This window comes from Melozone crissalis, unplaced genomic scaffold (genome assembly GCF_028551555.1).
Source record: "Melozone crissalis strain CALT ecotype California unplaced genomic scaffold, PUWL_Pcris_2 ptg000006l_1, whole genome shotgun sequence".
Lineage (NCBI taxonomy): Eukaryota > Metazoa > Chordata > Aves > Passeriformes > Passerellidae > Melozone > Melozone crissalis.
Window position 1 is genome coordinate 50,655,830 of NW_026535784.1, and position 26,260 is coordinate 50,682,089.

The 26,260-nt window shown below is 41.4% G+C and overlaps 1 protein-coding gene across 1 annotated transcript in view; it reads left to right on the forward strand.

Moving 5' to 3' along the window:
- The first annotated feature begins 3,752 nt into the window (after positions 1-3,752).
- The window catches only part of ARHGAP24 (Rho GTPase activating protein 24), a 182,647-nt gene continuing 160,139 nt past the window's right edge, over positions 3,753-26,260 (forward strand). The window contains exon 1 of the mRNA XM_054293693.1: positions 3,753-3,853. The gene's annotated coding sequence lies outside the window, so the exon portion shown is untranslated. The remainder of the gene's footprint in view (positions 3,854-26,260) is intronic.

Here is a 26,260-nt window from a genome sequence, read left to right on the forward strand (position 1 = left end):
TCTACCTTGTGGCCTTAAATTCTGATGACACTTGCTCTTTGAAATTGCAATTCTTTCCTTATTGTCAGCTGTACCATTGGATAAACAAAGGAAATCGTGGTAAGCCAGTACTCAAAAATATCCAACAAAAGTTAAAACACTAGTGTTAAAAAAAATACTGCCTCTTCCAAAATAATCCAGGCACTGGGGAAATATGACAGAGTTTGTCTCTGAGTGAGTTAAGGTGAATTGATTTCTATGAAAATGAGAACAGGAAGTGATTATCCAGCTTGTTCTATTGAAGAACATAACCAGTGAGAATAGGGTGAGAAGATATTTCCTGAAATGTAAAGTGAATTTAGTATAGTCTTCTCTGTTGGTGTTAGACAGCAGAATCTGCAGGGGCAGCAGATGCCTTCTGGGTTTAGTTCCATTGAAAAAAGTGGTGTTTTTCCTGCTTGCTTAGACTTTTGCCCACTTTCCTCACCAGACTGCACAGATGTCTGTAGAGAAGTTGAGTTCCAAAGACCGTGTATATGTATGTTTATGTGGACACTTGCCTTAGGAACATGTTTGCCCAGAGCAGGGGGATTACCTTTGGAACTGCTTGCACTTGGCCAGGGGTATTCCATGCCTGAGCAGGGCAAAACTGTGAGAAATGCAGATTTCCTCCTTCCTGTTTGATTGGTAAAGTGTTTCTAGTTCTTGTCATTAAGTGTTCTGGAAAAAAACAATGTGTTGTGCTTCCAGAGGCAAAGATTCCAAATCTCAGCTCCCTGCCATGCAAAAGTCAAGCCTTTGAAGTGTCTCACTCTTAGGTTTGGTATCTAAGGAGTTATATCAAAGCAGTTCTGACATGAGCTGATACCTACTGGCACCAAAACAGGCTTTTCTTTGCCTTAAATTGTGTAGAGTTGAATAGGCTGTTTCCAGTTATAGGCCTGCTCCTACCGGCTTTTTCCTAACACAGCTAATGAATGACTGGATATTGATGATGCATGCATAAAACAGAGAGCTCAAGCTGAAGAATTTCAATGCCCATAAAACTGCAAATATGAACCAGTTTATGCTCTAAACCTCAACTTTAGAAGGGTACCAGCTAGCAAACCATAAACAGAGAGATAGAACAGGAGCAAGTGAGCACCCATAAGCCAAGTAAGGAAGGAAAGTTGATTACAAAGAGCCTCCTCATTGTCATTGTTTGTAATTTTGTATTGATAGACAGACTTCACATGTGCAGTTGTTCAAGGACATGAGTGGCTCTGCAGCTCGGCTCTTGAAAGCACCTGCATTGTGGGCACAAGGCTGTGAGCTGCCTGCAGGAGCAGGTCTGGCACAGGCCCAGGGGGTTTGCTCAGTGTTTACTCAGTGCTGCAGTCAGCAGTTCCAGTTTGCCCTGCAGCTCGCTTCCTGTGTGTCCCTGTGCCTAGGAAGTGCATTGTGCCACTCTCCTTTCTCTACAGTAGCTGGAAATTTCCCTGGGGTTACTTTGCTCTTAAGAGAACAGCACAGTAACAGAACAGTAATTTCCTATAATTTAAACAAGGGATCTTGTGTCTTAATATGGCTGTTGTTCAGAAAAAGGCAGAGCTGCAAAGATAAAGCTTACATACACAAGTGCCTGGGTTAAATTTTTCTATAATGTTGATAAATGTGACTCATAGAGTGAGGCTGCCATATATACAGGCCCCTCATTTGAGCAGGCATGGTCCTTGATGGTGGAAGCCTTTCCAGCCCACTAAAAAATGCTTTTTCTAGTGTGTCATTCTGGCTGTTCTCCCTCTGAGCCTGAATTTGGCAGCCAAGCAAACTGAAGGCCAGCATGGGTATCCTGCTGTGCATGTGTTTAATTCTGTCCTCCTCACCATCTAAAGTTTGTGCACGTTTATTTTCTCTTCCTGAGCAGCCATGTATTATACACCCTGTTTATTCTTAAAAAATTACATTGGCAGAGTGTCAGCAAGACTCAGTGGTTTCTTCAAACTGCTATGTCTCCTGGGAGAAGCTGAATTTTGGTGGGGTGCAGCATGCTGTTCCAGATGCTGAGGACCTCTGTTAGCCAAATCTCTCCATTTGGCACAGAGATCACAGCAATGGCCTTGCTCTGCCTCCTGCTTGCTTTGTCTCTGTGGACTTCTTTTCCAGAGCCAGGAGCAGGGACCAGCCCTCATGCTTAATGGCTTGCTTAGCTCTCTTTTCTGGCCGGTTATCTCGCAAAAAGCTGGGAAGCTGAGGAAAGTGTCTTGGGTATTCCCCTTCATAAATGTAGTGATACTGACTGCTGCAGGCCCCAGCCCTTCCTGCTTCATTAGTGACAAGCAGAGTTCAGAGGTTTGATTTAGTATGGATAACCAGGTCCCTGAATTATTTTGTTTCTGTTAAAAGTAGAAGCTTCTCCAGTGCAGTGGTACCCCATTTATCACTGCTGTAAGCTATGACATGTCACCTGCTACACTACGTAAATATTCTTTAGACCTCATCTATTGAAAAACCTGATAAATCAGAAAACTGATTGCTTTCAAAAGGTTGTACCTATTCTTGTGATACTGAGGATTTTTTAGTGCTTTCACATTGGGTGGAGCTGGAACCAGCAAACACAGAATTGTGAGAAATGGGTCATCGGAGGGAAGTCGGTGGGAGTGGGTCTACATTTGTCCAAGTTGCACTCATCAGATACTGAGATTCTCATGGAAAACAATTTTCTAGCTTCTACAAATCTTCCAGCTCCAGTCATTAGAGGAATGTCACATGCCTGGTACGTGTAGCTGAAACTGTGCAAGAATTTGTTGTTAGTGTGTACAGTCAGCTGAACCCTGCTTGGGCTTCAGAATGTGATGTTGTGCCCTCTTCAGCTATCATTATTAGTAATTTTTTTCCTATGATCTCATGGTGGTATTGTATTAGAAACTGCTTTTTGTCTCGTGATGGGGATCTGAAAGAAGAGACCAGGAAACACAGCATCTAGGGTTTTCCGACAGCAGCTGTTTCCACCGAAACCAATACCGTGGTGTGGCAGAAGGGCGGACGGGGGTTCCATGTCATTCACTGCCCTCAGGATGGAGACAAGCAGAGTGCAGCCCTGAGTCACCCGGGAGCAGGCATCACTCCTGCCATGCAGGGAGCGGACAGCAGCTCCCGAAACCCAACCAGGGCTGCAGTTTCCATCCTAATCCCCAGATTTCTGCTGTGCACTTGGGTCAGAGCTGGGCCTCTGGACCCTCGTTGTGCGGGCCCACGAATGGGTAAAATCACACAAGGTGTTTTTTCAGAGAGCAAAGCCGCGCTAAGTTGCAGAGGTGCTGTTGGAAGTGGATGAGTCGGGGCTGCTCGGACTGTGTTCAGCCGCCTAACGCTGAACCACAGGCACAAAGGAGAAAGGAGAGGGGGCGGCAAAACTCTGCGCAGGATCTCGGGCTGTCCCCTTGGAGCGTGGCAGGGTTAGGGGGACAGCGGGGAGCCCGGACGGCTCCCGGCGGGTGTCCCGGCGCTGGCATTCCCAGAGCGTCTGGGAAGGCAGGCGCGTTCCTCCGGCGGCGCGCCCCGGGGCTGCCGGCTGCCCGTGAAACCCGAACCGCGGGGGCTGGTCCTGCGGGCCGCCCCGGCCCCTCGGCCGGCGCACACGGCACATCGCACATTATCCATCACCCTCACACGGCTCCCGGGGCAGCGCGGCAGCCCCCGTGGGATGGTGCTGGTGCTGCCGGCGGCAGCCCCGCCTGCGCACAGGTCGCCTGAGCGGCTGAGGGAGGAGGGGGCAGGAGGAGAAACTTGTGAGCGCAGCCGGGCTGGAATCAGGCGGTGCCGAGCGTGCCCCGAGCCGCAGCCGCGTGTATGGGGCAGCGGGGCGGCCCTGCGTGAGGGCGGGCGGCGCCGGGTGAGTACCGCCGGGACCGGGCTCGGAACCGGGCTCTGCCGGACCGGGCGCCGCTGAGTGTGTGTGAGCCGACTGTTCTTGTCTGCTCTCCGTGTGTGTGCGGGCATCTTTCAGTGTTCTGCTGTGCTGTTGTTTCTTAGTGCTAAATGCCTCCTAACAGGATCCGGGTTTGTTGCTTTCAGGGGTACAGGCTGAGTGTGGGTCATCTGACTACTTGTTGACTGGAATATAAATCAAATCCCTTTGTGCTTTCTGCAGTTTTGTAATGGTTGTGTTAAAATCTTCCTCCTTCTACATAAGTATTTGTTGAAGGATTTGATAGATAAAGTCCTCATTGGGACAGACTTTGAAATGAGCACTTTGCCTAACTCTTTAGTGACTGCCGTCTTCCATGGATTTTTAGAGCCTCTGAGGGGGTTTCTTTTTTACACAAGGGAATAGTTGTCTTGTCTTTTTCCTTCCCTGGGAAGGAAATTGAAGGTAATACTTGTTTCTATCTTCCTTTGCAGCAATATGCATGTATGTTGTCAGTTTGGGAGTTTGCTTCTTCCAACAGGGTGGAGAGTATTAAATAATTCATGTTTGATGCTATAAAAATTTCTGCAACAGATAATTGGAAGTAAACAGTGGGGTTTTTTAGATGGGTGCCTTTTTCCTGTATAGGCAGAAATAAGAAATTTACTCTGTAGCGCAGTGACTTCATAACACAGAATTTATCTAATGTTAAGCTCAATTCTGTTTGTCCAGTAGCATGGTTGCTGAGAGAGGATGATGATAACTCTTAGATCAGCAGGTATTAAGATGCTGGTAAGTTCTTCTGTTGCACAGCAGTTCTGTAGCTAGGAGGTGACAGTAACTTCTGTACACTCAGGATTCCTCCTGAGTAAGAATTATGGGAGTGGGACTGAGCAGTACAAGGAGCACAATATCTTGTCCTAGCTAATAATCATGTAAGTGGAATTTCATAGTCACGGAAGACAGGCAGGGGTAGAAAGAAGGAAGGATTGAGAGTCAAGTGCCTGTCTCCAGTCCCATGAAATTTTCATGTTGTGGCAGGTTTTGTTATTGCAAAAGGCATTTTCTAGTGCATGATAGTGACTTAAGGTTAAAAATAAATGTGTCTAAAGCTTGTTTCCTTGTGCATGGTATCTAAAGTTATTAGACTGCTTCTTCTTTCATTGTTGTCCTGTCTCTCAGCTGCATTTTTCTTCTCCTGTTCTTTACTTGACTTTTAGTGTTTGATGAAACTGACTAGGTTTAGTTTGGAAGAAATGGGGTGCCCATGCCAAAAATGCCAAATCAAACAAAAAAAATCCCAGCAAACAACATGGTAATTAAGTAAAAAATATAAAGCCATGTAGAAAATTCAACTGAAAACATGATTTTGTGTGGAAAGCATGACTTCTTTTGTGTTGTAGGGGCAATGTGCTGCTGGGATCAGGTGAGAGGGAGGCTGTGGGTTGTTCCTTTGACATGTGCCTCTCCTGGGTTTGCAGAGTGGTTCATGGATCACTTCTATTAGTGGTTCTGTAACTAGGTTCATTTTTCTGAAGATGGAGTTTAGAAAGACAGAAATCAGGATCCCTTTAAGACATGGACCAGGTAATAGTTTGAAGTTCTGGTAAGGTCATATCTTCAGAAGCAGCCAGAATCAAAACTCTCTGTGACCTCCATGGGCAGCTGTAGCGCACAATCATATCTTGCTGCTTGATTCAAAATTTTGGTGTTTTGTTTTAAAGCACACCAGGCAGAAGGAGAAAAAAACCAACTAGTTGAAATTCATGGTGGGTAGTTTGAAGTGTTTTGCATCTGCTAACTTTAACTGTCTTCTGTGTAGACTTTTTTGTGTTTATTGTGATCTGATGGCCTTTGGAGGTATGTTTCATTCCTGGAGCTATTAACTGGCTTTCTCTACACTGGGCAGAGGGAATGCTTGATACAATTTTTAATTTAAAATAATCTGGAGCAGAGTGTGATACTTCATCATAATGGGGTGGCATTTGTGTTTACACTGTTTTGAGGGTGAATGTATGTTAGCTTTCAGTCAGGGGGAAAAGCAAAAGGTTGTCTTCTCTTGGTGTTGTAAACCAAGAGAAACATGGCAGGAGTGTGTATCTGGTACAGTTCCAAGTCTGGAGCTTGGCATTCTGTTATGTCCAAGACTCCAGGTAAGGTAAGTGCCTGATAGTGTTGGATGATAAGGAAACACACAGCTTTTAATGACATTTGCTGCTCTGCTGCCAGTCTTGGGAGAAACTTAAAAACTCAAAAGAGGCCAAATGTCCAGTTTAGGTTCTCTTCCTTCCTGTAAGACTGTAGAAAGCGTGAGTGGTAGGATTTGTGTGTTAGTTTCTACTATTATGCTAAAGGAAGGATTTCAAATTAGCATTGTTTTTTATGGTTGTTACCTGCATTTATTTAGAAAAATCTTGATTAGGTTGTAGGTTTTTTAATTGAAAGCACTCAAAAATACATGAAAATACTAGGCATGTCAAAGATGGATGTGCTTCAGCAGCATAGCAGCTTGTTGTATGTTTCCTGACTCTTTCCTTCTATTTCACCATTTTGCTAGTTACATTTGGGTGATGAAAGTGAGTATGGTAAGCACTGAGTGAAGCTGTAAATTGATTTTGTATTTAATTGATTATGGATCCAGAATAAACTGTAATAGGCCTTGATTAGCTTCCATTATAAGCTAGATAATTTAGTTGTGAATAATACCCTGTTTTGCCAACAAAGACTTTTGATAGACTCTCCAATATATTAACTTGGTGTAATTATCATCAGTCATCTTTACTGTGTGTTTTTGACCACCAGCTTTGTTAGCTCTGGTTCTTATTAGCTCTTTGTACATTAAATAGCTTTCTCTGTCCAAATTTCTGCTTTCTCTAGAGTTACTATTTTATTCTTTACCTTCTTTTTTTTTAAAAGTGGAAAATACAGTTTCTTCATTTCTTCATTTTCTTCTTCCTTTCTCTATTCCAACATGTTTGAAATGGTTTGCAGAGAAGATGCTCTTGGGTGCTGTCAGTTCTCCCCAAGCTGAGCACCTGCTGAACAAGGAGACACAGACTGGTGCACAGACAGACAGCTGGCTGTCAGTGGCCCTTCCTCTTTGTAATTTGTCGCTTTGGTATTTGTCACCTGCACAACTTTGCAGTCGTGATCATTTTTTTTTTCCTTCATTTTTCTTCCGAGTCATTGGTTACCCTGCAAAATAAGATAATTGCTTGGAGACTCGGAGCCACCTGTGGCGTGGTGCTTTTTTTGTTTACGGTCATGGTCTTTGACTTATCTGTTAAGTGTTTGAATTAATTTTGTCTGCCTGGCTCAGCTCTAGTTTCATTGGGCTTTTCTAATGAAAATGTCATGCGCCATCAGGCCAAAGGCCTTGCAGGAACACACAGGCTCATTGCTTTTAACTTTAACAAACTTGTATTGTTTACTGTTGTGCTTGTTAGTTTGTGGGGCTCTCATGCTCCATTGCTCAATGAGACAAACCTCAGCACATGTTGAATTCCTTGGCCAAGCGTACAGTTTCTTGTAATGAAATACCTTTCATTTTCCTATACTGAGTTTGTGTAATGGCAATTATGATTAGTAGCTTTTTAGCAAAGACATTTTTCATGTGTGTTACTTCGAAGAAGTAGTTGGTGTGTTCCCATGGTTCTTTTCCCATATTTACCTTTACTTTTAGAACAGCAATTTGTTAACAAAGAAAAGGAAACAGAACTTAAATTTCAAGTGGACTGGTATTCTTGGCCTGTCAAAGTGAACAATCAGGGAGCATTAGTAAAACCCAGCAATTTGCCTCCTTGCAAAACAGGGAAATAGCTCAAAATAAGGAAATAGCCAACACATTTTGGCCCAGACCACACTAATCAAAGAAAAAGCATGTTTGGTTCTCCCAGTTAGTGATATTTAGAGGGATCTCACTGCCTTCCAGGGGCTGGCAGGCTGCTCCTGCAGCAGGCAGAGAAAGTGGCCTTCCAGTTAATCCTTGCTTGGTTGACTTGACCTCAGCTCTGGCAACAGCATCCTGGATTTTCCATAAGCTGCCTTTCTATAGCTGTGCCTTTGACCTCCCCCAGCTACCACATGCTGTGCTGTGAGAAGAAAAATGGGAAGGAGTATGGAGGTGACATCAGGGGAGGAAGGTTCTAGTAATTGACAGCTGGAGCTGGAAAAGGTCTTGAAAAAAATGAAAAGAATAGTCAAGGACAGCACAGCTTTGTGAGAAAACAGTGCAGCAGGAGGAAACTTTTCAGCCTGGAGATGAGATGACTGAGGAAACTTCACTAACATGTGGCAGGAAAAGGGTAAACAGACACTGCTTCTTCCTCCCTTGTTTTTCAGTAGAGAAGTCCCAGGGTGTGTCCAGGAGTGAGGGTGACAGGCTCAAAACAAATGAAAGGAGGTAATACTGTGCACAAGAGGTAAGTAAGGCGTAATTAATACGTGTTTGCAGTGTAGGGGTTAGTAAAAGGAAAACCCAGTTTTAAGGGATAGCTAGCCCAAAGTATTGCTGCTTGCTTGTCTTAGCTATCCTGCTTCCCTGAGGTTTTGCTTCAGTCACAGGTGGAAATGGGATGCTGGGCTGGATGAGCTCTTTCTGTCCCATTGTAGCCATCCATTTGTTCAGTTCTGACTGTTATTTTAGTATTACTTACATGGGGTGAGAAAAGATCTGATTTTCTGTTTGTGGCTTGATGAAAAGGAGCTGAATGACCTCAGCAGATCATGAAGGGGGGCTGCCTTCTTCAGCTAGGAATGTGTGGATACAAGGAAGGATAAGAGCTGCTGGTGCAAAGCAAGTTGTGATCTTTGAAAATGAAAAGCAAAAAGATTCATCACCATTTTGTTTCCAAGCAGTGCTGCAGGAATGTGTAGGCATGGTCTTACAGGATGAGTATTTAGAGAAGGAATAACAATGGATCATATCAATTCAAGTGGAGCAGGCCCCCTGAAGCCTGCTGGATCCTGCTCAAATAAGGCTTTTTCTGTGTACCCAGCCTGACAGCTGATGTGTAGAGGTGGCAGATGAAGGAGCTCAAGTGCTGCTGTGCTGCAGCAATCCCAGTGTGCTAAATGACTGTTTAGCAGATGGGAGAGTGCTACAGTCAAGGGTGACTTAAAGTATGCTTAAGGCCCTCTTGAGTTTCTTGAGAAAGAAAAACGATGCAGAGGCTGCAGGCAATTAACTTTGCTTCTCAGTCTTCAAATCCTGCTCTGTGGATCAGCTGGATGAGGTGACTTCCCTCCATGGCCATATTGGTTGATTAGTCTTTCAGTATTTTGGAGGGGGAAAAAAGTTTCAGTAATTCCTAAACAAACTGTGCATTGTACACTAGCTTCAAGATCTTGTTGCTGTGTGTGTTTAGAACTAGTGACGTTAATTTAATTGATTATTAATGTAAAGGAGTTTTCATCATATTTGCCTTACCTACTTGGGCCTGGACTGAGAAATAAGAATTGTGCAGTTATCAATATATAGCACAGAACATGATAAAACTCATTTTAATCCTTCCTGTTGGAGCATAACAGATTGCTGCAGTTCAAAGACAAGTATGTGAACACAGACGTGTATCTAGGACATGAAGACAGACTTCTGGAAATCTTGTTTATTTAGTGACATCATTGCCTTATTTCAGAGTGTTGTCTTGGAAAGTGTTCTGAGTAATTTGGGGTCTTAGTGTTGTTGTTAAAGGTGAGATAATGATGAAGGGAAAAGCTGTGCTGTACCTTGACTTATAATTATAAACTAGCTACCATGGAATTTTGATTGTCCAGAAGTTGGAGCAAGCAGTCTGCTTGCTGTATAAGCTTTTTTGTTGTGGAGCCTCTAGACAATTCTTGCAGGAGTTTGGGTTTCTGATTGTTTTTCTCTGTGTGTTTGTATGTCTGTGGTGGGCTGGTGTTGAGCTCTTGCCTCTTATCCGTGAGTGAGATCAAAATTGTGTGTCACATGCACGGATAGTCACTGTGATTATCCACTACTAAGTGTTGCAACACACAAACCCAGAAATGCTGGATGCTAGAAAGAAATAATTCCTCTGGCAGTTGCAATATTTGTGCAGCTGTTCCCACAGATGTTTCTTCTTTCTTGGCTTTTTTTTTCTTTTTTTAATTTCTCCTAAGAAGTAAGCAAACCAAGGCAGAAATGTTAAAGGGCCTGACTGGAGAAAGAGAGAGAAAATGCAATACCTTTTAGTTTGGACATAGTAATTTACGTTCTTTCAAAATGACTGTGAATTCTTACTTTGTTTGCCAAGTCCAAAGCCTGCTTAGGCTCTGCAGAGCTGAATGGAAGTGTCCTAAAATTGGAGCTCTGCAAATAGACTTGGAGAGTAAGAATCTGCTTGGGGTAACTTGGAATCTTAACAGCACTGCTGGAACCCAAATGGACCCAACTTCAATGTCTATTTTGCTCATTTTAGAAGTGAATAGGAAACATACTGGTCAGAAAACGTGTTCTGACAGAGCTCTGCCCTGTGGCTACAAGTGAAATTTTGGAATGAAAACATCATAGCAAACAACCTCCAGTCAATAATTGATTGCAAGACTTTGGACTAACTCTGTTCATATGTAAGATGCATTTGTTCAGCTGTTTTGAAAAAAGCAAATACAGTTCTGATGTATGACAGTGGGAAGTCTTGAAGGTGCTATTTTAAGTACAGCTCAAGTAAAAATTCTTTAGAAGTCAATAAATTAATTGAAATGTAAAATGTTATTAACATTTGGTGCATAATGGGGTTTCACCATCATGAAGGGGTTTCACCTTCTCCTCCTAGGAGAATACAAGGCTCAAACTGGAATCTGTTAACCACATCCCCAGAAATGTTTAATAAATGATATTTAGGAAAATGCATATTTTTATAAATAGACATCTATGTCTTGATGCCAGCAGCTTTCTTAGGTTGGGTTTTTCTCTTGGGGTTCACAACTGAGTAAGCAGGAAGAAGCTCTGAGAAGGCACACGTTGTAAGTAGTGTTTTTGAGTAATGAAAAACAATAAATATCTGTCTGTAAGTGTACGAGACCTGGTGCTTTTGGGCTGTTGAGTTTTCCATATAACCTGGTATGTGTGTGATGGCTGCTGCCTAGACTTCACCAGCTGTGCTCGAGTCCTCTTTCTTTAGAGAAGCTCAGACCTGGCTTTGTGTGTTCTGTGAAATGAGAAAGCAGCCTTAGACTCTGCACATAAATATGTCAGGTGTGTAAACATCAGGGAGAGAACAGAACTATTTTGAGCTCGTAAGGAGTAAATTGGTGTAGCCTGTCCATGAGTGTGCTGCAATGAAAGAAAAAAAATTCTGGCAGGGTAAGGAGTTCCTGGGAAGCCTTGTGACTGCTGTGTTGGGGGTGAGGGGAAATATTAAAATAGCTGTTTTGATGATGTTTGTTCTGTCAGAGTAACTATGTTGCTGGCTTCCATGGGGGTTTCAGAAGTTGGGCTTAGTGAGTGGGGAGATCCTTTCCTGTCCTGCCTGTTTGTCATATGTGGACAGCTGGGAAAAATAAGTCTAGTTCTGAACCATGGGAATATTTTACAAGTGTTGTAGGATGTGCCAGGATAAAAATAAAATTGACATCAACGTAGGACCTTTATTATTTTCACTGTGATGATTCTGGCCTGCAATGAGTCAACTATTAATTAATTTCATAGAATCATAGAGCTATTTAGGTTGGAACAGACCTCCAGTATAATTGAGTCCAAGTTTTGAACACCATCCACTGTGCTGACTAAACCACAGCATTAAGTTCCACATCCAGTCACTACTTCAATGCTTTCAGGGATAGTGACTTCACTTCTTTCTTTCTTAACAGCTTCACTGCTTTTGAAGAAATTGCTAGGTTTTAGCACAGATGTTACAATTATGGCCTCTTGCCATGGTGATTCAGCTCCTGAGTTGGTCAGCTGGTATTGCTGGTAGGATTTACCACACTGGGAAAGGGTTGTTGGCTCTGCCCTCTGCAGTGGCCAGTGGCTCTTTGTATGGGAGGGGTTGGTCCCTTGAAAATGCTGCCTTCTGCCAGATGTGAGGGGACAGGGACACTTGTGGCAGTGGGCAGGGACAGCTGTGATGATGATGATGCTGCTGTGAGCTGGAGAGCTTGGGGGTTTCTCATGTGCACTCTTCAAGTCTGTTGCGTTCGGCTGTTCTCCTGTTCAGTGTGTGCTGAATTCCCAGGAGCTGCATTCCTGCCTCCTGCTGTCACAGAGCTCCCAGTGCACTCAGCTGACACCAGGAAAGGACTGAAGCAGCCAGTTGGGTGTGCAGCACGTGGCATGTTCGGTGACAGGACTGTTTATCACGTAATGAGATTAAGGCTCTGTGCAGCACTGCTGTTCAGTGCATGTGGCTCTGACTCCTTTCCTTGGCAACTGGGAACGTGCAGAAAGCAACTTGGGCATAAGTGTGATCCTCTGCCAGCACTGGAAATAAAATCCTGAATTCTCTCTGACTCCCTTCAGATGTTAGTATCATGTTTGATGGTGTCACTTCTGGGACACTGCTTTGGAGATGTTCATCTCCCAGCACCCACAGGAAGGCTCTGAAACGTGAGTTTTACCATTTCTTACTTTTGTAGGGACTGCTAGAAAAAATGGCAGATTGGCCAAAACAACATAGCAGGTATTTTTAGTCCACATATGACTATGCAGTATTTTGTACATTATTTAGGTATCCAGTAAGTAATGAAAAAATACTGTGTATTACCTGGTGGAAATACCCAGGAAAGGAAATGATTTCTAGACTGGCATGGGCAGGTCTGTGCTGCTGGGGTGTGCACCAAGCCTACAGCGTTTTTGGAGGGGGAAGGAAGGATTCATAGCTCAGAAGAGTTAATTTGTAGGAGGTTATGCTGCTCAAAATGCATGCCTGGGTCAAGCCTCTGGTGTCCTATGAGCTTAGACTTCTGAGGAGAAGTTAGCTCTGGTAACTGAGCCATCATTGTGGCACTATGATGTACCATGAAGGAGCTGAATACCCTCCTGTGCCTTGAAGCTGAGTGTCTTAGGCTGGAGGGATTGTACAGAAATAAGCCAAAACTCAGTGACTGAGACCTGTGATACCACTCAGTATGAATATAAGTTAATTCATACTTACTTTTCTAATATCATAAAATATCCAACATCTTTCCACACAACATAACTCTTGGGGGGGAAATATGGTAGCTGTGATAAGAGTGTATTCAATGAGTGGTTTGGTTTTGAGCTGCCAGAACATTGCTATTCTTTCTGTACTTTCTCCTCAGAGAAAAAGTGTAGAATTTTTCTTCTGAGTCGTGGAGGTTCCTCATGTTGGACTGTGTCACAAGTTTCCCCTGTGTCGTGTACCTGAAAAAGAGAGTCAGTAATGTGTGTGCAGTGTCATGTTCTGTGCTGACTCATGTGGCTCATTCTTCTTTCTCTATCTGAGGATGAGAGGTCCATGGTGAGAGATGGTTTGCAGGTATTTTATGCAAAGCAATCTTGTACTCAGAAAATTCACGTGATGCTTCTCATGAAATCTGCATCTTTCTCTCTTGAAGCAGTTTTTACTGTGTCACTGAGCTTTGTTAGGTATTAGGGAATTTCCTAGAAACTTGAAAATCAAGTAGCAGATTTGCATGGGGAGATTGCTGAAAGTTTCAGACAGTATATCTTGAGTATTGTCCATGGCATGACAGTACAGCAGTCTTGGATGTCTACTTGGAAAATATTTAGTGTGGAGCTGGTAGTAGGAAATTCTGTAAATGAATGTGCAGTTAGTATCTGTGCTTAAAAACTAGGATGAGAACTTGAGCTCAGAAGCAAGCTGTATGTGCTGCTGGAGGTCCAGAGAAGTAGATTTTAGCTTTTTTGCCATCTGATGTATAGATTGCAGGCAATGAAAGGTTGAAATCGTATCACAAAACCAGAAAGATGATTTATTGGAAATGTCAAGAAATCAATCACAGAGCCTAACAGGCCAGTTAAACAAGCTTTTCAGTTTGGGTATGTTTAAAAGCAGGGAGGCTTGAATGGTTCTTGTTGATAAACGTCGATGCCTAGACAGATTGCTTGGAAACTGATAAGAGCAAATAGTTTGTTCTGAGACTCAATGAAATTGGAACAAGAAGAAAATGGTTTTTTTGGCTAGTCTGTCATTTGCAGATTATTTTTTTTTTAGGCTAATAAGGTAGGAAAAAGTAAAGTAGTGTGGAAATTAGGACAAAATCCTGTAGTTTTTCCCCCTTCAAAATTTGACGGAGCTCTTTGGAGAATTTTTTTAACCTCTAACTTGTCATATTTTGGGTGATGGTAGTGCTGAAGCACCTCTACATATGGTGTTCGATCTCTGCAGAACAAATGGTTGTTTAGCTGAAAGCTTTTGTGAAAATATGTTAGTATTGACCAATTTGTCATGAAAAGGTTACAGAATTCTGATAATTCCAAGATAAAGATATTTGCCATCCTGGGACAAAAGAGCACAGGGTAAAATTGCTGATGGCTTGGAGTGGTCTGAGTGCCATTTTTTTGCTGGCACTGTTTAATGTACTGTATGACATAGCATATATATGTTAATAAAACTGTCAGTTTAATTGGTTTCAATTACCTTTGGAATAATAAAAAAAAGCTTTACTATTAAGTAGCATCTCTCATTAAGACCTTTTGAATTCATTTGTAACATTAGAATGGTTGTCCATTTTTCATAATAAACGTGAATTTTGTGAAGCAGTAAATAAGGGATGGAAAAATTTCTCATAGTAGGTGCTCTGGAGATAGGGGAATAATACCAAAGTATTTGAGCTGGGGAATGGACAAGGAGGTTTTAAACATTTACACAGGACAGGATTGAATAACCTGGATAAAGTGTTCTTGTTCAGATAAAAAGCCCATGGACAAGGTGGCAGGGATTTTTGTTGCATTTTTGTTTTGTATATTTGTAGATGCATCAGAGCTATTTCAGCGTAGAAATCCTCAAAAGACAGTCCTAGATCTGTTGTTGCCAGTCCCTGCTAGCTGCATCTAGGCTTAAATTTGGCTTTGTGAGTAAATTGCAACTTTTTTGTTTGACTTGGCACCGTTTCATCAACTAACAAATGACTTTCAGATGTTTGTGATTGATTCTTGTTGTCATATCATTATATTTTTAGTGTTAAATATTTTCTTATGTGCTGTCTACGAGTGCCTAATTTTCTAGTTGTAATCTTTTTCTGCTAATTTATCTTTTGTCACCGATTGGTCTGCCATAGGCACTGCTAGCTTACTTTGAGAAAATAATGTAAAATTATCTTTATTTGCAGAGAGGTAAGTGAACGTGGCTGTCTGCAAAATTATATGCAAGAATAGCGTTTCACAAAACTCTGCTGAAAATGAATTGTGGAATCTTGAAAACATATTACAGGAAAAATAAGACATTTCAAGTTGCCTTCCTTAAAAAGTGTACTTGTTGAACTGTTTTAAAAATTATTTTGGTTTGTCCATACAGATGAAGAATTTAAATGGAATTATGAACTATGTCATTTGCAGAGCTGAAGGTGGGCAGCAATCTCCTTGGTAGTAGAAAATCAGTAATTCCGTGTCTTTCCCAGCTTTTGTGGCACTTGATTTCCCCTTACTCAAGCTGGCACTTACTGCATTTGCTGCTTCTTAATTGTCATGCTCAATGTCATTTGGTAGTGTGAATGTGTGACTCCACACTGCTGTTAGACTTTTTAAGGCATTTGTGAAGAGGAAATATTGAATGTGGGCAGTTTGCAAGTGTTCCCCTAAAAGAAAAATTCTCTACAGTCAGCAGACACTGTAATGTAGTGTTATTGATCACAAACACCAAGCACAACCAAGCAAAATACAGTGTTTTGTCCTGCTGTAGAGCTTAGGAAAACATGGCATAGTTCAGGGTGGTATTTTACAGAAATGCTTCATTGATTTGAGCATGTGGGACAGAGGAATGGAAAGTTAAATAAAGTGATTACAAATGATCTTAAGTGTTTCAGTGCCTTGAGAATTTTTCTTAAGTGTTATGGTGAGCTTGAAACTGCTGCCTTTTTTTGAGCAATAATGAAAATGGGTCCCCCATTGTTTCAATTAACCATCCACAGTTTCCTGTTATCAGTTGTGATAAGGTGCAAAGTTTTAAAAGCCACATAAATAGGCCTCAGCATTAAAAAAATTATCAAGTACATTAAGAATGGTTCACTCACTTCTCAATTATTAATAAGATCTTCAGGATAATTTAGACTTTTTTGCAGAGTTGTGCCAATTTTGTGGTGGATTTTTTGCAGCTAAAATGTACGAACTGTGTATCAGGAAAGTTTTAGTTGCTCTCAAAGTACAAAAGACTCCTGTAAGCTGGTGTGATGGCTAATTACAATATACTATAATGGGGCAGATTTTTATCATTCTTGACTGGATTGTTTGTGGGTGTGAAAGGCTGGCAAATGAAAAAAGTCTTCTGCAGATGAGAGAGGACAAACTTCCAAGAGCCTTTTTGTTTGCAAGTACCTGAGAGCTGGTTGGAATTGCAGACTCTATGTATGATGGACCAGAAGAAATATTTCATTACTGTGTGTGTTCAGTCAGGTGATGTACTGGGCACAGATTTAACACAGGAGAGAGCTCTGAGAATTTCATTAGCAAGTTTAGGATGTGTTTTCATGTATGGTGAAATTGTGGGCTTTTTCCAATGAGCACCTCCTTGCTCTCTCTGTAGAAGGATGTTTTGCAGTTTTGCCACATTTGTTTTCAGACAGGTTCTTAAAAATTGCCAGAGACCTTGGAGAACACAGTGGTTGCTGTGCAGAAAACTGGGAACAGCTGGGTGTGGGTTTTTTTGTGTCTGCAGCACTTTTTTGGATTTACTGTTGTTCAGCATGTTGACCTGCAGTAGAGGTTGGTGGCAGCAGCTCCACGATCCATGCTATTTCACCAATATATATTGGCACATTTTTCTTTCAAAAAAAGTTGTCACCATTGGACTAAGTATTGATATTGTTATTCAAAGTGTTGCTGACACTGTCTTGGTGTTCTGTTTGCATGAGGGATCTGGTTCATGACCAGGAGATCCATTTGCTCTGGGCTTTTGATAGCTCAGATTATTTTTCCCTAAGGAAAGCTTCCATTTATATTGTGTTCAATATCTGGGACCAAATAAAGAGGAAGAAAAAGTACTGCTGAGAAAAAAAGGCAATACATACCAATAAAAGAAGAATCATGTGAGCAGAGTAAAATAATCTGAGTATTGAGTCAGTAGCGAGTTGAAAAATGTGCAACACAGTTTTATGGTAATTCTATTTGTTTGTGACAATCTGCAGATTGAAAGAGGAAAACTTCCTGCAAATGAAGTCATGCAGTTCATGGAATACAAATTATTTTAATTGTTCACAGGTAAAAATGCTTATCATTACTGCTGTTTTGTCTATCACAATCCACAAGTTTGTTTATATACTTGATCTTTTAGTTTGACCTGTGCAGGGTAGGTGATGTCATAATACAAAGCAGTATAAAAATGGGATGATTTCTTTCCATAGAGTGCAATTAATTAGTGAGACAGTTTGTAGAATTATTACTGTTAGCTTTGAGTTTATGGAATTTTTGTCTGGATGACAAAAATGTTTTGAGTGCTATTCAGGGCACCTTTTTATGGTACAAATTTGGATGCAGGTGTAGAGCATGGACGAGCTGAATTTGTGTTGAATGGTGTACATGAATTTCTGGCTCTGAAGAAATTATTTGATTTCAGAGGAGTAGTCCTCACTTGACCTCTTGGAGGCTTTTGCTGTGCAGCAGAAAGGTGGTGCTTGTTTTTGTTCTCTGAGCAAGGGGCTGTCTGCTCACTCAGGCTTGTTGTGGGGAGGAAACTTTGGTTTCTGTTGCTGCCAGTGATAATGCTGATGTATTTCCTGAGCCACTGATGTGTGTGCCTTAGTGAGCTGATGTGTGTCACCCCCCCCCCAAAGTTGTTTTTGCTCCTTCTGTTTGCACCCTTCCAACATTTGTGGAATGTTTTGTGTTCTTGGCTGTCAGGGTGTCAGTCCAGCCAAATGCTCATCTTTCTTCCCCTGAATGCCTGCCAAGCCAGCTTTGTTGTTTCCAGTGGGAGAAAAATGGAACTTGGTAAACAAGATGCTGATATAGTGATATGGCATATTATTTTTCTTATTGAGTTGGAAAGCAAGTTTACAAATAGCTTGTTACATATTCCACTATTAGGGAACTTAGTGGAAGAAAATATTTATATTTTTTCTGTATTCCTTCCAGGCTGTTTTTATCAGAGAAGGTAAATAGTATTTTTCCAATGTGAATCTTACAAGAATAAGGCAAGAAATAGGTCAGAGTTGCAGGGTCTTCTCTGTTTATTCTGTCCTTCAAATGTGATTTTTGCAGTTCTCCTGAGGATCTGGTTGTGTTGTAAATCTTAAAGGCAAGCTGTCTGTCCAAGAGCAATCACTGCCTTGGGGTAGGAAAGGAAAATTCATGTTAGTTTTGACAAAATCTGAGTTCTGCAAATTGTTCCATCGCTTCCAAATTACCACTATCTGAGCCTTCTTTTTTTCTTCAGGGATGCTAGTACAGCTTGTTATGGTTTTGCTTTGCAGATTTGAACTTGAATGAGCTGCTTGAATGATAGGTTCTTCTGGAAATCTGGACCATGAGGTGAATGATGCCAGGATGCCCCCAGGTCCCACACTTGAGATATCTTTTGGGAAACCCCAGTTTCCTTGGCAGTCTCTCAGGAAATGTCATGGTGCTGTGAGAGCTACTTATGTCCTTCCTTCCTTACAGGAAAAATAAAGTAAAATTCTCCAGTGAACCATAACAAAGATGATAAAACCAGCTTTGTTCTGGAAGGCTGTGTTCAAATCTTAGAACTGTTTCTGAATTTTTTTTAATTCCATTGTGTGCTGTGCTGCTTATCATGGGATTTTTTTTCCAGCAGAAAATTTCTCCCCTCCCCTCTTTTTTCCCCTGGTGCTTTTGTGTTTTTTTGGTGTGTATTTCTAAACTAATCCAAATAACTTGGGAATAGATTTTAGGACATCTAATGTGTATTTGCCCGAGAGAAGAACTGGAAGTCATGTTAAAAATATTTAGCTTTCATGATATCCAGATGTGTCTAGACCTTCCTTTGTCAATCAGCTGTGGTGACAACATCTGTTTTCTTCTTTCCCTTTCACTTTGTGTTCTTCAGAGTTGAGTAATCCAAGAGTTGAGTATTCAAAAGATAAATTGTGGCTTAATCCTCTGTATAAACTGTGGCACAAGGACATGGTCAGGTTCCCCTCAGCACTGCTTTGAGGTGATGCTGAGTTCTGGTTCTGCCTGCACAGGGGAGCTGCTGTTAAGTGTGTCACCTTTTCATGCTCTTGGGTTCCTGTTGGTGCAAACCCTACTTGGTTTTGAGAGTATGTTGTAAACTAATGTGATAAATGATGTAGTGTGGGTTCGCTTTGAGGATAATGAAATCTGTCTGGAATGATGAGGTTAAATGAGAAATAGGATTCAGATTCAAGTTTGAGATGAGAAAAGCCTGAGAAAGGTGAGGGGGGTTCTTGACAATTTTCTAAGGCTCAGTAAGAATGCAATAATAATTGCACTTTTAAGAGTCTTAAAATGATGCTTCTCATCTTCTCAGGAGCTCTTATGTGTACTTGAGCTTGTACCTGGATTGGGCAGTAATTCACATACAGATACTTACTACTGGGTGATCGCCATGACAAATGAATCTACTTCTTTTTATATATTGTTCTTCAGTTTCTATTGTGCCATTTTCTGCCATAAATTGTGTACCCATGACTGTGGTAGATATTGTCACTCTTATTACAGGACTAGCCAATGAAAATGGCAGCAGGGACAGCAGGCAGGTTTTTTTTTTTTTGTTACCAAAATGTGCATTCTTAGCTCATTACCCGTTGTGGAGAAATGAACCACGTAGAGTGGACAGGAGGATTTCCTGACACTGTTCTTTCTGGTGTGCAGGTGTGGGGACAGAAGGTGCAGTGGTTTCAGCTTCCCTGCACTGTTTGAGAGGGGCAGGTGGAGTTTCAGCCCTCCCTCCCTTACATTTCTGTGTGTGGAACCAGGTGTGGGGCTGTGAGGGGCTGAGCACAGCTGTGCCACTGTTGGCTCGGATCCCCAGCGTGGGTGTTGGTGCAGGAAAAGCTGTGTGGCTGAGCTGCACCAAAGAGCAGGAACCAAATAACTGCCTGGTAAATTCCTGGGAATGTATTTCCCTTGTGCAAAAATATTCATAAAGGGAATGTTCATTTGCCAGTTTTGAGCAGGAGAAAATAGATTGGGGTGAAATTACAAAAGAACAGTTTGAAGGGGGGACAGGGCGAAAGGAGATGCTTTGAAATCCATCACACACACTCCTCTTCCACCTGCAGTTTCTTGGATTCAGAAAATGAACCTAGGCCTCATTTCCATTCATACTAGTTTTTCAAAATGGTTTTAGAATAACTGAAAAAAACCCTCCCAAAATGGACCTAACAAAACACTCTATAAAACTATTAAAATAGTTTAAAATAGGAAGATATTCAAGCTTTATAGATTGTTCAACAAGTTTTAAATAATAGTGTGAATTATTGCAAGTGTAATTTTTCAGTGATTTGCTTAGTGAGTAGAAGATGTCTTTTTTTTTTAATTAAAACTGCTTACTGGATCTTTTCTCACTCTGCCAGAAGAAAACATTGATTAATTTCAAGCCTAGGGATAACTCTGGTGCAGTCTCTACAGAGATCTGATAATGGTGATTTAGCTCTCCATGTCCTGCACTTAGCTTTAAAACTGACTGTATTTTTCAGTTTGAGTTTTGGTGGAGGTTCCAGATGAATTTAGTCATGTCTGTCTTGTCACTGGAGTTGAGAAGGAGGAAGAGTTAGCAATGCATAGATAAGTTTTCAAGGATTTTGGAAATAAACTTAAGCAACTTCTTCATTATCTGTCTGGAATCTGTCTCGGTGTGAACAGGATTATCTGTATGGCTAAATCGGTAATACTAGCCATATTAAAGTGTTTTGGTCATGTGAATTGTCCCAGTGAAGTGTATATATGTCTGATAAGAAATATTTGACACTCTAAAAGCATCAGAGTGAGTGTGTTCTTGAAAATGCAATGGTAATGGTTGAACTTTCAGGCTAGTCACAAGATTTTTGTGCCACTGAAGCCAAAAATAATTGCTCCTATGGAGAAGTTTCAAACATATTCTGTGTAAGGACTAAAGCATCGACTAAAGCACAGATAGACAAAATTCTGAGTAATCAACAAGGTATCTCATGAAAAATTTACTTCTGCTTCCAAGTGTCAAACCTACTTCCTGCAGAGCTTACAGATAAACCTAGTTCCTGTCAGGCTGTGTACCGAAGGATGAGCACCAGAAGAAGTTGTTGTTCACCATTAAATAACTTCTAATGTGTAGAAATACTTTCAGAATATAGGGAGGGGAAAAACAAAGCATGGGAAGCTGGGACTTAACTCTGCTTTTAATGTTTTGCATTTGGTGATGGTGGTGACTATTATGTTAATATTTGAGCACAGACTAAACACTGAGAAAGCTGAACATACATCCTGCCTGCAACACCAATTGAAACAAGAAAGCCACTTACACTGGGTGGAGGGAGTTCTTTTCACAGCAATAAGCAGAAGTTACATTAGCAGTTGATGTACAGAAATGTTTTTTGCTATGCTGTAGCTACTCAAAAAATAGAATGAACTGAGTTTATGTACTGGTGGCTGAGAGTGAGGACTGCAAATGCTTGTGCTTTTGATTTCTCTCTTGGTTAAACATCTTGTAGGCTTGTCTGTCTTGGGGGTGTTGGGAAAGTGATGGATTTAGTCCTTTGGTCTTGGGTTTCCTGGGGCTTCCAGTACTGAGAGGTGTACATTCTTTTCCCTTTTGTCTAATTTCCTCCCTTTGAAGTGGAGATCAGGCTTCCATTGAAAGCAGAGGTTGTCCAGATACATGGCATATGAACATCTGACTTTATTTGAGAGTACATGAAAGGCTTTTATTAGTTTCTTTTAACATTTCTGTCTCATAATATCATCTTAAATCACACTCTGAAATGAAATCATAATAGTTGCCGCCTAGATTCCTTGTGTGTTGTAGAAAGCTTAATGCTTTATGTACAGGATCTCTCAAGGCCTAGCTGAGATTTCAGCTGCGCTGTCTTCCATATGTTTGGAAAAAACCCTTCATCATCTGCATCCAATTTAGCAGAGAGCTGGAATGCTGGAAACATGTTTTTGTTCCTGCTGAAATATAACTGCAAGCGCTCTGCGAGTGAAAGCATCACAGTGGAGTTGTTCCTCTGTGTGTGCAGAGCAGAGGTGCCCAAGTTTAGCTGCTTTCATTTATTTGTAGGTTTGGATCCATATCCCTTTGGTGTGGGCTGAGCTGGAAGGCTGTGGTGAGACCACGATCGGCTCAGCTGTGGTTCTGCTTAGCTCATGGTGGGGGCAGAGGAGCTGCTTCCCCGCATCCATCCTTCTTCCCTGCTCCTGCTGCTCCCCTGCTCCTGCTGCAGGTATTGGTGTGGGGATCTCGCGTGTTCTGCGTGAGCTGCTGCTCCTGGAGCTTCCTCCCAGATCTGGCCAAGGACACTTGGTGAAGGTTGATGCCTCAGTAGCTGATGCTTAGACTCTTCAGCAGGCCTTGGTGCACAAGGTAGGTAGGTGTGCTGCTCTCTTACAGTGCCTGGCCACAAACAGCAACTGGATTAGCAATTTTCTTGTTTGTTTTGCTGAAACACGTGGCAAATTTCATCATCCTAAGAGGCAAAGTGTGTTGGTGCTGTTTTGTGTGTGTTTTGTCCAGATTCCTTTACCAGCCTATTGCTGTGAAGCTGAATGCCTTCCACAAACAATGTCTGACATCTGTTATCTGTGCTGGATTGTTTTTCTCTGTGTCAACTTGAAAATTGTATGTATAAAGTGATTTTTTTTATTTATTTGAATCTTCTAGGGCATTTGACTGTTTTGTTAGGAAATGCAAGGTCAAATAAATGTTTTTGATGAGCCTTGCTGTTTACACTTAACAGCTCTGAAGCGGCACCAGCAGTATTGTGTCTTCGAAAAGATAAAGGCCTTAGGAATAATTGAAAACAAAAAAGTGAAGAATTAGAAAAGCTTTGCCAGAGCTAATAGAAGAAGAGAAGTCAGACTGACAGAAGTCAGTCACAAGACAATAATCAGGGCATCTGTTCTGCAATCTCCCAAAGCACAAAGTTCTTCGTGTTTTCTAGAAAACCCAACTGTTGCTACAGTGTTGTCTATTTGCAATGAGGAATCTGTTTTGTTAAAAGATTAATTATCTTTTTCCATTTGTAAAGGTTGAAATATTGTCTTGAGAACCACTGTGTCTGTTGGAAGAGAATCTGAAGAATCCTATTCCATCTTCATCTGTTCTAATTAAACCTGGTTCCTAAATTTGGGTGAATGATGGATCAAGGTGGTAAACCACACTACTCCATGTAAAAATTCCTTTCTATGTGGTTGATACCTAGGGATTTTACCTTCCAACTTAGAAGAGCAGAGTTATTTTTCAAATCATTATCTGATCAAGAGAAGATGAAAAAGTAAGGGTGTAGTTAGGGTTGCAGTTAAAGAGAAAGAGGAAGTATGAAGTTACTAGGAGGTTGGATTAATTTAATTGCCTTACATTGGCTTTTCTGCAGTGTCTGTTCTAGAGGTTGGTTGTGATTATGATTCCTTGGGAAAAATTGTCCATAACTGTTAGTTGTAAAATAATAAAAGTCACAGCTGTAGCTTTCACCCAGCTTTACTGAACTGGCTTTGCAAATGGAATTAAGTGTGGTGCTGATTGTTTTAGCAGTCAACTCATGTAATTCATACTTTCCAGAATGTACCTTATTCTGCAAAAAGAAATCCTCAAACAATCTGCTTTGGCAAAGAAGGAGCTGCTTGAGTTTGTGAGACCCTGATTTAAACTTCATTTGGTTTCCTGCACTGATGAAACATGTTGCTTTTGAAATGCCGGATGGTGTTGGTGCAGGTCACAGATAACCTGAATGCTACAGTCAAGGCAAAAAAGGTGTCCTTTTCTTCTTAGTGAAAATAAAGAATAAAAAATCAAGAAAGCAGCAGTGCAGAGCCATGATGGTCATATGGAGAGAGATGGGGCATTTTTGGGATATGGATGGCAAGACTTTATTGTAGTCAAAACAGCAATGTGAAATAGTAAGGCTTGTCTGACTAGAGATGATAACCTCCTTTCCCTCGGGCATGCTGATATTTTTCTCTTTAGATAGTGGCTTACATAAAACACAGACTCTCCTGACTGTAAAGGGAGTTAATAAAGAAAGGTAGATTTTGCTGGTTTGTTCTTGATGCTATTTTATGCTGTTAATGACCTCTGTCATTCATAGCAGAAGAAATTTATATTCTCAGGATACCTTGCCTCTCTTAAATGAGATAAGTGGAATAAATTGAACTCTGTAAACATGGATATGCTCAGCACAGTCTCAAAGTGGCTACGGATCCAGGAGCCACTATATTTGGATTATCTTTCTTTTGCTTTTATGTCTATTTTTCTGAAGCGTTAGTCCTAGTTATTGTCAGTTTCTCTTTTTGTAGCCTGCCTAAAACCTGGAGAGTGCCCAATGTTGCTTGCTACTAGTTAGTGCTTTTTTTTTTTTTTAATCTAAACATAATGTTTTCCTTAAGTTTTATGTGGGTAAGTAACGTATACATGTTTGCTAGTTTTGAATCCTTTTAGGTGAGTAACTTAACCTGGTTTTCCCTTTTTCATTTTGGGTGCAGCAATGCCAGCAAAAGATGCTTACATGTTTTTAGCTGGCTTTCAGGTCACTGAGGGTAACCTGAAGTGTTCTTGACTCTAGCTCTGCCTCTCCTTCAGCTCACCTGGCACAGTAGTGACCAGAAGGAGACACATGAACATAAAATGCTCTTAGGGAAGGTGTGCTCACCTTTTAACTGGGAGTTATGATGACTGAGTGGGAAGACTGGATGCAACACAGCAGAGTTGGCTTTGCCCTTAAGGGTTCCTTTAGTACAAACTGGAAAAGTAGATGTTAGCATCCATGCACAGATTGGCCTTTTAAAGGGTAAGGACCCCATTAATTTATTCCATTCCCCCATATGAATTCATTTTAGAGTCAAAGGGGAGTGTTGGTGCTGATTTAGGAATTCAGGGACAGTATTCACTTTGCTTAGAGCTTTACTGGAAAGGGCAGTAACACACAATGGTGCTATTTTTCATTTACTAATACATGATAATTTTTCATTTACTAAAACAAATTAAGTTGCATGGCATACATTGCTGCTTTCTGAAATACATAGGAAGGATTGTGGACTCTATTTTTCTGATGTAAACTTGGTCTTACAAAAGTGAAATGTTAGTTCTTAAAGTATGAATTAATGCTTTTCCTGGACAGAAGATGGAAATGTCAACTGCAAAGTAATGGTGCTTATTTAGAGTTGGCTTTTTCAGTGGAAAGACACACATCTGCTTTTTAAAAAATCTGACTATATTGTCTCCAGCATTCTAGCATGGAAATTTATGTCAGTATGGTTAATGTTTTTAAGTGACAGATGCAATTACCATTTACATAAAACATTTTTGAACAGCACTAAAACTATACTGATTCCTGTTTAAAAGTAGGTCTATTTAAAGTTTAGGTCCTGCTGGGGTTGGCATGCAGAGAGGACCCAAATCTTGGCTCTGGTACTAAGTTTAGTGGGAATGGAAGCAGATGCACCTCTGAGGTTGCCAAGTTTGAGCCTTTGGTTCTGACTTGCCCGTGTTTATTTGAGTTGGGACAGTGTCAAAATACTCCCAGAGGCTGGGTGGGTGCTCGCTACCTGTGTACAGGATGTGCGTACCTGCTTGATACCCATGTACTGCTCTGGGTGCATGCAGGACAGCTGGGAAATGGGCATGGCAATTCTGGATTTAGTGCAGGCACTGGCTGTAACTCTGTCAGTTCTCTGGTGCACTGGGGCAGGATGCTCCCACATGCACGTCTGTGATGCCATGATCCTTCTGGGGAACACATGGAAGTGGGAAAGATTTGCTTCAGAGGAATCTCTCAGCACATCACCAAGTGCTGCTGTTACTTGAACTTCTTTCTACTGACTGGGATAAACATTACATTGTGCATAACAAAGCAGAGGAAGTAATTTTGCATGAAATGTTCATAGCAAATATGTTCAAAATAAGTCCATGGATTTCTCTTTGTCAAATGTGAACTAATGCAAGACTTTAAAGGTCATTGTGGGCTGAGTTGAGGTGGGTTGAGCCTTCCTTTTTTTCCCCTGAGGCTTCTGTGGATACACCCAGAGATAAGGTTCCTCCTGCTCTGAGCATCTGAGTATCCAGAGAGATGTTGCCATCCAGTACTTGGCTGTGTTCATCTCTTTGCCAAAGTTGGGACTACATTTGCTCTGACCAAGAGAGG